At 41.7% G+C, this 9,353-nt stretch overlaps 1 long non-coding RNA gene across 1 annotated transcript in view; it reads left to right on the top strand.

Annotated features, from left to right (window-relative positions):
- The first annotated feature begins 3,182 nt into the window (after nucleotides 1–3,182).
- LOC120884910 (uncharacterized) overlaps nucleotides 3,183–9,353 on the top strand; it is a 50,457-nt gene continuing 44,286 nt past the window's right edge. Inside the window, exons 1-2 of the long non-coding RNA XR_005727329.2 lie at nucleotides 3,183–3,327; nucleotides 4,481–4,594. This is a non-coding gene — a long non-coding RNA (uncharacterized LOC120884910). The remainder of the gene's footprint in view (nucleotides 3,328–4,480; nucleotides 4,595–9,353) is intronic.

Raw genomic sequence — 9,353 nt, 5'->3', positions numbered from 1 at the left:
AAAATAAAAAAAGGTCTGGGGATGTGGCTCAGTGACTAAGGGCCCTTGGGTTCAATCCCTGGTACCAAAATCAAGCAAGCAAGCAAGAAAACAAAAGATTAAAGTTTAGCCCCTTCTTCACTTCATATAAAAATTAACTTAAAATGAATCAGTTACCTAAAAATTAACTTAAAATGAAACTGTGATCTAAAAGTCAAGTTAAAACAGTCAAAAACAGGAAAAAAAACCACAGTCTTAGCTTAAGTCTTTATGACTTCTGATTTGGCAATGGATTCTCAGATTAGACATCAAAGTATGAGCAGCACAGGAAAAATAGACAAATTTGATTTGATAAAATTTCAAATTTTTTATGGATCAAAGTGTATAATTAATTAAGTGAAAAGGCAACTCACAGAATGGGAAAATATTTGCAAATCACAAACCTGATATAAAGTTTTAGTATCCAGAATATATAAAGAGCACTTATAATTCAACAAGATAAGGCATAGAATCCCTCAAATGAGCAGACTGGAGTGGTTATATTTCCAAAGGAGTCATAGAAATGTCCAACAAGCACATGGAAAATGTAAATAACATTGAACATTAAGGAAATGCAAACTAAACCACAGAAAGGACTATTTCACATTCAATATGATGGCTATTAAAAAAAAAAAAGCAAAGACAAGGAAAATAGCAAGAGTTGGCAAGGATGCGCAGAAATAAGAACCTTTTGACCTTGCTGAATGGAATATGAAATAGTGCAGCCTGTGGAAAAATGTAGTGGTTCCTCAAATTTTCAAAATAGAAATACTATATGACTCAGCAACTCTACCCCTAAAAATACTCCAAAGAATTGAAAACAGATGTTCAATTTTTTTTTCCACAAATTTTCATAGCAGCTTTATTCACATGGTGGAAACAGCATAAATATTCATCAATGAAGGGATAAACAAATTGCATTATATACATACCATCAATAAGCACTAAAAAATTGAGATACTGGCACATGCTATAACTTGGGTGAAACTTGATGAGTGAAGAAGGCACACACAGAGGTCACGTATTCTATGTCACGCCATGGCCTGAAATGTCCCACCAAGAGCTCATTTGTTGAAATATGGTCCCCAACATGGTGAGGGTTACACCTCATTAGGGAATTAATCCCTCTGATGATCGGATAATCTGAATGGGCTACTGGTGGTTACTCTAGACAGGTGGGCATGGCTGGGGGAAGTAGTCCAGTGGGGGGCACACCCCTACCTGCCCCCGCCCCGTCGCCAGCTGCCCTGAGCTGATCGATCATCTTTCCTCCACCACACGGCTCCATGATGTTCCTGCCTTGCAGCCAGCCAACCCGGACTGAGCCCTCGGAAACCATGAACTGAAATAAACTCTTCCTCCTCTTTGTTGTTCTTCCAGGTATTTTGGTCCCGGTGATGAAAAGCTGACCAACACTTTGATTCCTTTTAAGTGAAATATCTAGAATTGGGAAATCCATTGAGACAGAAAGCCAATCTGCGGTTTCCGGGATATGGGAGCAGGGCAGCGGGGAATGCTTAATGGGCACAGGGTGTCTTGCCAGGGTGATCAGAATCTGTGAAACTACAGAGAGGTGTTTGGACCACATTGTGAATGCACCAAATGCCACTGAGTTGCACAGTGGCAGGTAGTTAGCTCTGTGATACATGCGTTTCACCTCAACAGGATGAATAAAGTGTAGCCAAGGACATTGTGAGAAAAGATATGAGCCAGTTCTTACAATTGTTTAAGGGTTTTGAGTCTCTGACTTTGAAAACCACTATGATGTTGTAGAGCAAATATCACAGGAATAAAAATGAGTTAAATTTAATGATTATTATATTTGATGAGAAAGAACACTGTTTTCATAGGAAGTTTCAGAAGAAGCACTTATTGATGAGAAAGGGAATTTTAAAATTAAGTTTAATTGCAATTGAAGTTATAGTGATAGAATGCACGAAAGGATTTTCTGAATCAAATATAAATCATAAGGTCACTTTAAGTTGCTTGTTTGACCTCCATAAATTATAGGAAAAGCCAGAGGAAACACTCAAAAGCCACTGAACAATCTCTGAACAATCACTGAACAATATTTTTAATAAAATCCAGGTTTCCATAAAACCAATTGTATGAAGAGTTAAATCTTTTTAGAAAAAAGTGCCCTGTGAGATTCATCAGTTCTAGATGTACAACTGGTGTTTGGAAATAAAGTACCAGAATTGTCAAGATCTATAAAAAGCTTTTTAACAGCTCCAGCAATCCTTGTATCAGCAGAAAGAACCTCCGAAAATTAAGAATTATCAAAAATCACTTGTGATCTTTCATTTGCCAAGACCGACTGATGTCCCTTTCAATTATATAGATTGAAAATGAAGTTACAAAAAGTATAAATTTTGATGGTCTAATAAATGAATTTGCAGAATAGCAAAACATAAAATGTTATGGTTTAAGAAGATATCATACTAACAAAGTGTTTCTTATTACATTATATAAAATTACGACAGGAAATATTACTTTTTGTAATTTGTAAGTTTGTCATTAGTCATGTGCCCGTATTACCCCATCGTGTTTTATAGCTAATAAAATATTTTTAATGGAAGAAGTTTATATGATGGTGCCCAGACCTGCTCTTCTGAAGCCGCACAATGACATTTTCCTCTGGGCACCACAAGTCTGTGAAAGGGACACCTTCCAATGGCACTGATGGTGGCTGTGGCTACCAGGATTCCAAATGAGTTTTTAAGGGAAAATCCAAAGTGGGAGGAGTTTACCTTGTCTAGTTCATACTGCTATTTCTATTGTAAACTGAGATCTTTGTACCAGGTTGATGGCCTGAAATATTTAACACCTAACCTCATAGACATTTGAATCCCATCAATAACTAACTGTGGAACTGTGTCCTGGACATGAAACTGTTCAATACGGGAGCCAAGACAAGGAGAGGCATCTGGATGTGACCAACACTTCATAGAACCAGCATTCTTGACTATTTTTTTTATTCTGTACACGATTATATTTACTCTTTACACCCCTGACTCTGTGGAAAGTTTATTCTGACTCAGCAGGTAAGGATGTATGCGCACATTAATCCAGAAACAGGGAGGCTTGCCCTTTAGAGCACTTGCCAAAGGCCCTGAGGATACTTTAGAACATTTGTCCTTTGTCCTTTAAGAAGACAGGTTTCCTGGAGGCCAGGCTGCGTATTTCAGGTTCAGAAGGGAGTGGAAGGAGCTTGTCCCTGTGATAAAGGTTGTTCCTGAGACTCGACTTGCAGCCTCTCCTGGGCCTCCCAGCCTTTGTTACTCTCCGTTTGCTGTGTGTGTCTGCCAGGTATGGAAGGTACTCCTTCTGTTTTTCACTTTTGCTCTTCGTTACTCATCTGTACACACCTATATTTGTACCTCTCGACGTTTGCATTTGACATGAGTCTGTTCTGAAGCCACATCCTGCCTTCCTCATAGAAAACAAGCAACCTCAGCCATGGAGGTCAAGGTCAGAGCCTGCTGGGATGGACCCTTTCACAGAGACCAGCCTGGAGCAGGCCTGGCCAGCCCGGCAGGGCAACCACTGACCCTCTGTGCGCTGACAGTGGGGCCTCAGAAGCCAGAAAGCACCCCTCCCTGAAGAGGCTTTGCCTCGGGGTGACCCCTGACTGATCTGTGTCCACACACTGGTCAAGAGCACAGGCAACCCTGGATCAGGCAACCCTGGGTTTGAGTCTTGATCTTGAGAAAGTTGCAGACCCTCTCTGGACTTGTCTTTCCTTGTCTACACAATGCACACTGCCCTAGTATTTACGAGTGGAAGGCTTATGTGAGGTTTAAAGAAAGAAAAAACTAAGTGGCTTAAACCCTTATGGCCTGCTTTACGTGGATATTTGGTAAGTGTCACTATTTGTGAAGCGTTCCTATATCAATTCTCCTTCTTCTCTTTCAAATCTGTTGACTTGGCTGTACTTTGAGGTTCACCAAATGCAAGAACAAAGAGCTTATTTGAACCCAGCTCAGGAGAGCGGCCTAAGGAAGCCGGCTTTGTAACTGTTCAGGAGAAGGGTTGACGAGATGACCTCGGGCAGGGTGTCTCGATGATGGGTCCAGGCTCAGGTGTGGTCCACTCTCTGTGTGTGAGCCTAGGACTGACGTCACTAACCCCCAGTTCCTCACCTGGGGAACAGGATTACAAGAAGGTCTAACTTCACAGGGCTTTGGAGGGATTGGGTGGGACCAGGTGGATGATTTGTGTCCACCCCCCCCCTAGATCTTCAGTTCAGAAAGTCTAGGTGGGAAGAAAATTTTTAAACAGTGAAGGCAGCATGCAGGTCCTGGCAGAGGCTGCCCAGTCGTGTCCTGCTTCCTACAACTGCCATGGCCCCGGGCAGCTGGGACTCAGACTTGGGCAGTGGCTGACTCCGTCGGGCACAGGGCTGCCAAAGTGTGTTCCTCACTAAGAAGGCTGATCAGCAAAGAGGATTTTTGTCTCCCAGGGAAGGACAAAAGGAGCCATGACTGTGGACCTCTGCTGGGGAAGACCAAGGAGGGAGTCGGGACACCTGGGCTGAGAGGAAGTGGACCAGCTCATGCCTTTGGAGCAGAGTGAGGTCAGTGGGAATAGTGGCGACATTTTTGAGGCCTCACACTGAGACACCGAGGAGAAGAGATCACAATGAAGTCGGAGCTCCAAGCTCTACAAATAATTCTCTTTTGGGACAGCTTGCCGAATTCAGGCTCAGCATTAGCAGCTTCAAGGCTTCCGCAATCTCTACTCAGCCTTTCTCTTCTTATTGTTTTAAAAGATCTATACGTAGGACTGTTTTCTATATCTTTCTCTTAGGTAGTAGCACTCTTCTTCAGAATTTATTTTTTTTCAAATACATCCTAGTAGTGTTTACATTTTCATGCTATTAATAATGTACTTCAAGTTGTTTTGTAAATTTTTTTTTTCTGCATTCTATTTCTTTTCTTTTCTTTCTTTCTTAAAAAATTCACCTGGGCTGGGGATATAGCTCAGCTGGTAGAATGCTTGCTTTTCATGCACAAGGTCCCAAATTCAGTCCTCAGCATCATAAAACAAACAAACAAAAAAACAAAAAATTTACCTTTCTAAAAATCTTGACATTCCTAAAAGCCTGAGAGATGTCCTAGTCCATGAAATTGGATCTGATGGAAACCCATGGATCTGATTGCCCAAACGTTCTAGCAAAACGTCTTCCCAGTGATAGGAAACCTAGGGGTGATGTAGATAATGAGAGCCGAGGGGACCAGCATGTCACAGTGTTTGTAGGACAGTCAAGTATCAAGCACCAGGATGAGTGGGTTTCATCCCCAGGTCTAGGGAGCTGGAAGGAGGAGTGAAGGTCATGGGCCGATACTTCAAAACATTAAGCTTTTCAGAAAGCCACTAGAAAACGGTACGTGTAAAATAAACGTCATGATCATTCAGTGTGTTTCTGACATTTCCACAAGTCACAAGAACACTAATCCTATTGTGTCTGACTCTGTGTTTGTCAGTGTATATGTCTGTTTCTCTCATTATAGTTTAAATTGTTTGAGAACAAAGGACCATCGGGTCTTTGCATGGCACCTGGAAGCTCTCCGTCTTTGTCTAAAAGATTTAAAATATGGAAGTGATAAAGTTACCAACAAATCCTTTGACTGAATTATTATTTCTCATTCCGTCTTTTCTGTTTACAAGGAGGTTAAAGAGTGTGCACTTTAATGGCTCAAGAACTTATAATAAGGAAGTTGGCTTAGTACAAAGCTAATTGATCCCTTTACCTTCCTCTTCAACACATTAGGTTCTATTCTATTTATTCCCAGAATTTCTCTCCAAGACATAGATGTCGACACTATTTTGGTTAACTGCACGTACTGGGTGTTTTTATATGATTTTATTTTACCACTGAAATCTGTTTAAACTTATTTCTGCTATATTGTCTTTGACCATACTTTTTTCTCTCTGAATAAAGAGGTGAGGATGATTTGTGGATTCCCGAGGGTCTTTCTTTCTTTATAGAGAACAGGATTTTGGCTTGCTTAGTGTGTTCGTGGCGATTTCTACTATTAAGTTGCTTGTGTTGGGTGTTTACGTTGTTTTGCTTTTATTCTTTGAATAAATTCTGTTGACAGCTGCTGCCTCCTAAGGGCCTGAAGTCCCACCTGCTTGAACTCTGGCTTCCGCGTGGTTCAGGTGGTGTTGGTGCACACAGTCTTCCTTAGGTGGAAATCTGCCTTTTTTCTGGTTCTCTGAAGTCCTACTTTGAGTCTTTAATAACTTTTGGTTTCCCTAGAATATATCTGGATAATAAATTTACCCCAGTTGTGGTGCATGGGGCTGCCTGAATTTGAAGACTCACTTTTTCATCAGTCCTGGAAGATTTCACTCATTACCATTTAACATTTACCTCTCCCTCTTTCCCCAATAAACACTTTGTGGAGCTCTGCTTTTCTTTATGCCATAGCTCGTCAGCCTGTGCCTCTCACCATTTATTTAATGATTTATTCCTGTTTGTCTTGCTGTGCTACATCAGGAGTTATTACTCCTTAACTTGTTTAAATCCACTTTGAATTATTATAGTGTTAATTCCTAGAAATATTTATTTGATTGATTTTCAAATCTGCCTGGCCATTTTTATAATCTTTCAGTCCTATTTTTGTTGTTGTTGTTGTTGGTTTTGGGGATTGAACTCAGGGGCACTCGACCACTGAGCCACATCCCCAGCCCTATTTTGTATTTTATTTAGAGACAGGGACTCACTGAGCTGCTTAGTGCCTCACTTTTGCTGAGGCTGGCTTTGAACTTGAGATCCTCCTGCCTCAGCCTCCCGAGCTGCTAGGATTATAGGTGTGCACCATGATATCCAGCTCAATCCTACTTTTGATTCCTTACTTCAACACCTATAGAAACCTTCAAATAGTGTGAATTCATATACATTTCAGAGTCTGAATTTTTCTGGTATTTCTTACACTGTTTGCCGTTTGGTTGGCCGGCCCAGGGTGCCCCATCTCCTGGTATCTGGGTGGTCTGTGCTCCTGTTACTTTAGAGATTCCTGAAACCCAGGATGGGCGCGGCTGGCATGCAGTAGACTGCTTGTTAGGAAGAATGGTTACAAGTGAACAAGGCTCCGGAGGGGAAACGTGAAGAGAGGCGTTCTGCCTAAGTTACGGATGATGGAGGTTTCCATTCTTCCTCTGATTCCGACACACTGTATGGAGGTGTGATTCTCACTCTGAAGGTAGACCCATCTGTGGGAACTGAACTGGTTTGAGAGACGCTGAATAAAGAGGTGCGGATGGTTTGTGGATTTCTGGCATGGCCGTTGGCTAAGCAATGTTTCCATGCATTACTGAAAGACACGTGGTCTAGTGGTGGTGGGACGTGGAAATAATGACTAAGATGGGGACGTGTTTGTGAAACTTGCAGGTGGAAACGATGAAGGCAGTGTATTGACTAGATCTGGAGTTTGGTGCTGTGCTCTGGTGGGAAAGTGTAAAAATAGAAAGGAGTACATGTGCTCGGATTGGCCTAATTCATTTTCTTCATGCTTTAATAGACTTTGTCCATTCATCTTCGGCTTTCACATGAACCATCCCAAATATTTTCCTGGGAGCCAATCTGGAGAATATGTCCATCTCTCCTAAAATCTGTCATTTTTATTGTGCTTTGGTCAGACGGCATGGGGACAGAAGACAGGAGCTTGCCTCCCCGTCATTTCCCACCGACAACCCTGAACTGCTTGGGACCTGACATTACCCATCTCTGAGAATCAGCCATTTCTTTTTCTGTAAAAGGAAGGATTGAAAGAAGTGATCTCTTAGATACCTTTTTCATCTAAATTCTTCCGATTCTCAGTTTGGTTTGGAGAGACTATTAGGATCGAAATCACCAGTGGAACTTTTTGTAGAATTTCTCAGCTTAACTTTGACTTGGTGCATCAAGACAAATAGAAGAGTTGCCCATGCTCTCCAACCCTGGAAGCCATTCCTCTGGCTCAGATCAAAGGATCAAAGAAGAGAAACAGCAAATAAAAAAATGTAACCCAAGTGTGGGGTCAAAAGTCAATTTTTGTTGCTGTTATAAAGAGCAATAACAAAGCCCTATGGTTTAAAATAAAACAATTGGAAGAACTGAATTTGAGTTCTTCAGATGCAGAGTTTCTTTTTAGTCAGAATGCTCCAGGATCAGCAGCATAGTGCCAAGTTAAACACAAACAGATTGCTAGGTTACAATAATAGAAGCGTGTATTTGATGGTCCAAAAGCACTTGACTCATCTCACTTCCATGTAATTATTTTTCCTTTTTGTTAAATCTCTTGCCTCTACTAGACCCCTCCGGGGCAGGGCCTGAATCTCGTTCATCTTTGTACCTCCAATTCCTGTGACAATACCTGTTTCATGCTTGACACTCAGTAGATGTGCGTTAGATGAATGAAAGACAGTCATGATAATGGAATTGTTTTGCAGAAAATCTTTAACTGCAAATGGCTTAAAAATAGAAAAAAAAACATTAGAAAGCCAACTTCTGCTTATTTACATAGGTCTTTTCAGAGTAAATCCCTTAAAAGCTGTTGTTGTATAGCCTAGGCACCTGGGAATCAGAGTCCAATAATGCTTATAAGTAGATTCAGGAGAAGGATGGATAGAGAAGGAAGTTGGGTATCTCGAACCATTGCCCTGTTAGAGGCTTGTAGGAAGTAGGGGATTGGTTTATTATCTCTAAAACCACCATATTTCTAATGCCACTGTAAGTTACAGGGCTGAACAACAGGGTGTTGAATCAAAAAAAAGAGCTAATAACCGGGAAAGGATGCAGATGTGTGTAACTGAGTCTAAGTCGAGCTTTAAATCACCCCATGCACATGTTTTCTGCTTTGAATCTGAAAATTCAAAGTGAAACCTGGGGTAGACATGAGTCACTGGGTGGCGGGAACCCCTGTGGTTCCCGCAGGGTCAGGATCCTGAGGTCAGGAGCCATCTTGACCCCATGAACCTGGCTGGACCACGCATCCAGGTACGGGATGAGCTGTGGGGTCACAGGTTGTGCAGCCATCACGTGCTAGACTCACATAGTTGTTCATTTATTCCAGAAAAAATGACTGTTCTAGGTGCTAGTTCAGGCACTAGACTTGTAACTCTGAGTGAAAACCCACCTCTGCTTACAGAGTCTGGGGGGATAACAGGAATTCATGGATCATTTTTTAAAAAAAGACTGTATAAAAATACTGTGATAGGTAAAAGCACAGGGTGCTATGAGGAGAGCTTAACTGGCTCAGGGGGCTGAAGAAGGCTAAGTCCAGAGCAAGGACAGCTAGAGACCAGCAGGACCCGTGTGGGTCCGCAGGAAAGGCAGGCAGAGGGTT

Source organism: Ictidomys tridecemlineatus, chromosome 12, assembly GCF_052094955.1.
Source record: "Ictidomys tridecemlineatus isolate mIctTri1 chromosome 12, mIctTri1.hap1, whole genome shotgun sequence".
In the NCBI taxonomy this organism is placed as follows: domain Eukaryota; kingdom Metazoa; phylum Chordata; class Mammalia; order Rodentia; family Sciuridae; genus Ictidomys; species Ictidomys tridecemlineatus.
Note: the sequence above shows the minus strand (reverse complement) of the source record. Positions and strands in the feature narration are given on the sequence as shown.